General features: G+C 35.6%; 1 protein-coding gene across 8 annotated transcripts in view; it reads right to left on the bottom strand.

Annotated features, from left to right (window-relative positions):
- LARP4 (La ribonucleoprotein domain family member 4) overlaps positions 1-3,547 on the bottom strand; it is a 70,025-nt gene that overhangs the window by 55,024 nt on the left and 11,454 nt on the right. The gene's annotated exons all lie outside the window — the stretch shown is intronic.

Here is a 3,547-nt window from a genome sequence, read left to right on the forward strand (position 1 = left end):
TAAGAGAAAGGTAATTTATTAAATGGTAGAGTCACTATCGCTATGTCACTAGAAGGGCTGAAAAAAGCAGATGCAAAGATAATATCACCCAAAATAACCTTGCAGAAGCAGTTTAAAGGGGAAATTGCTATCCCTGCCATTACCAAGCACTAAATACAAAGTCCAAATCCATTACAAACAATCTTTACTATGGCTAGCACCAACTTAATCTTGAAACTATTAGCTACATTTTAAGCTGACTAGCTCTACTCCATTCCTGACTGCAAAATGAAAGTTGTGAATAGAACCTCCATTTCCTTATATTTTGTATTTTCAAATACAAGGCATCTGTGGGTGTGTCTGACCAGTGGCTCTGAGGTAACACGCTTGCATCCACCTATACACATGAGAATCTGGAAATTTTTTTGAGTTTTGAAAAGTATGTACATAATATGGGTATTTCTGCAAATTTAGAAAGCTTCTCAAAAATTGGGAGGCTGCAAATGTGACAAATGTACACTATAAGAGATTAAGACTAACATTTAACATACAAAATATACACTTAATTTATAAATACCCAAATACTGGGGGATTACGACCAAAACTTACCTTTTATTGATGAGATTTTTTTAAGCATTTAATAATTAATCAAAATAATTAACTAGATGATTTTCAGCAGCATACTATCTACAAATCTGATGTGTCCCTTGATACTGGTGCCAAGAATAATTAAAGTATGTAGTGTATGGCACATAAACAAGCAGTATTCCTGGGCATATTTATTTTTTCACCAGCCTAGTTAGTAGTATACACTTTTCTAAAAGCCAATGTACACAAAGAAACGTATACAAGGATGTGTTATTGCAGTACTGATCCCATAAGTGGAAGACTGAAAACAACCCAAAGTCCATCTATAGGCAAACAGTTCAATAAAATTTAGTATATTTTATAACACATATTATAAAAATTAAAGAAAAAACATAGGCCTATATACTAACTAGTACACTAATATGAAAAGTGCTCAAATGTATTAACAATAGAAACAAAGATAATTTATCAAACAGGGAAAATGTACAAAAAGACAAGAAGGGATAGTTAATTACAAAGTGTCATTTTTACTGTTAAACTACTTTGTCATTTTGACACACACACACACACACAGAAACAGTTTACTACTGTTTTCCACATAACTTTTCTAAAAGCTGGCAATGTTATACGCATGGGATAAAATAACATTAGACCATTGTCAATTGAGATGGAGTAACCATTTCATCTCTTCTGCATGCATGGTCTAGACAGATGTAAAAAAATAAAAATTAAAAATAAATAAAATAAAAAAATAAATAAAAGCTGGCAATGTTTACCGAAAGCCTTAAAAATAGCTCTGGCTGGTGTGACTCAGTTGATTGGTCATCGTCCCGTGCACTTAATAAATCATTGCTGGTTCAAATCCCTGGTTCAATTCCTGGGGCACAGGCCGGGTTGCAGGCTCAATTGCCAGTGAGGGTTGTGTAGGAGGCAGGCGATTGACATTCCACTCCCACACCGATATTTCTCTCTCCCTCTCCCTTCCTCTCTAAAAAAAAATCAATAAAAGTATTGGGTGGGGGAGGAGCCTTAAAAATATACATTTCTGATCTAGAATTCTACTTGTCAGAAATTCTGCTCAGAAGAGATGTGCAAAAGCATATAATTACAAAAATACCCAACACATTAACTTTATAATACTGAAAAATTAGAAACATCCAACTGCTATCATCTGAATGTTTGCATACCCCCTCCCAATTCATATGTTAAAATCCTAATGCCCAATGTGATGGTATTGAGACATGGGGCCTTTGGGAGGTGCTCTTCTAAAAGAAACCCACAGGGCTTCCCTGGCCAGAGAAAAGGCACTCACCAGCTATGAACCAGAAAGCCCTCGCCAAACACCTAATCTGCTGGCACTATGATCCCGGACTTCCCTGAAATAAATTTATTTTGTTTATAAACTACCTAGAGTGTGATTCTATTATAGTCTAAATTGACTAAGATACCAACTACAGAGGAGTTGTTCAATAACTGTAGCACAGCCATTTATAGAATATTCCAAAGCCTTAAAACCAGACTGTATATAAAACTGGTAAAATCTGAGTAAGTTCTGTAGACTGCACCAATGTCAATTTGCAAGTTTTTACATCATATTATAGTTATTCAAGGTGTTACTACTGGGAGAAAGCAGGCAAAATGTGCATAGGACACCTGTATATTTGGGGCAACGTCTTGAAAATTTATAGTTATTTCAAAATAGTTTTTATTATTGGAAAGACAATGAAATGTTCACAGAAACTTGGGGGGGGGATGTAAAGCAAATTGCTATTTTATAAAAATGATTTAATTTTGTGAAATAATGCACAAGCATAGAAAAGATTGAGAGTGACTAAAAATTAGTGTTTTCAATAGTTACCTCTGAGCAGCAGTGTTTTTATTTTCATTTTTGTGCTTTTCTGTTTTTTCCTAAAATTAACATCTCTTACTTTTACAATCAGAAAATATATAATGAAACATTTAAGGTACAAATAAAAGACACATCAACAGAATATCCCAGAGCCTTAAAACCAGAATGATGTAAAATCGTTCCTGGCAAGTGACATAAAGAACTATTGTCTTCAAAGAAACTTAAAGAACTTACAAATTGCTAAGAAAAGCACAAACAAGCAAAATGACAATTCACAGCAGAACAGTACCCAAAAAACTAATACACCCGGATAAATGCTCAATCACACTGGTCACTGAAGAAACACAAAATGCCCTCGGTGGTTTGGCTTAGTAGATAGAACTTCGGCATGTAGACTGAAGGGTCCCGGGTCTAATTCCAGTCAAGAGCACATGGTGGGGTTGCTGGATCCCCAGTAGGGGGCGAGAAAGAGGCAGCTGGTTAATGATTCCCTCTCATCATTGATGTTTCTATCTCTTTCTCCCTCTCCCTTCCTCTATGAAATCAGTTAGAAAAAAATTTTTAAAAAGCAAATATTAAAAAAAACAACACAAAGTAAATCAATTATTTCATTTTAACCTATACAGTGAATTTGTAAATATAAGAATGCCTGGTGTGGACAAAAATACAATAAATTGGGCAATAGTAAAAACAGTCTTAACACTTTTGGAAAGCAATTTGACAATACTGATATAAAAAACTTAAAAAATGTCCACTCTTTAACTTAATGCGGTGAATTTTAGCTTAAGGGCTTTATACACAAGAGTGTTCTTTAAACCCTGACTGGTTTGGCTCACTGGGTAGAGCATCAGCCTGCAGACTGAAGAGTGTTCTTTATAGAATTACTCAACATAAGGAAAAACTGAAAACTAAAAATGTCCATCAAAATAAGTTGGTATTTTTCTGCCCAGCTGGCATGCTCAGTGGTTCAGCACTGACCTATGAACCAGGGGTTGACACATAATTAGATTCCCCTTCAGGGCACGTGCCCGGGTTGCGGGCTCGATCCCCACTGGGGGATGTGCAGAAGGCAGCCAATCAATGATTCTCTCTCAGCACTGATGTTTCTAATTCTCTCTCCCTTCCTAGGTG

Source organism: Myotis davidii, unplaced genomic scaffold (assembly GCF_000327345.1).
Source record: "Myotis davidii unplaced genomic scaffold, ASM32734v1 scaffold233, whole genome shotgun sequence".
Classification (NCBI taxonomy): domain Eukaryota; kingdom Metazoa; phylum Chordata; class Mammalia; order Chiroptera; family Vespertilionidae; genus Myotis; species Myotis davidii.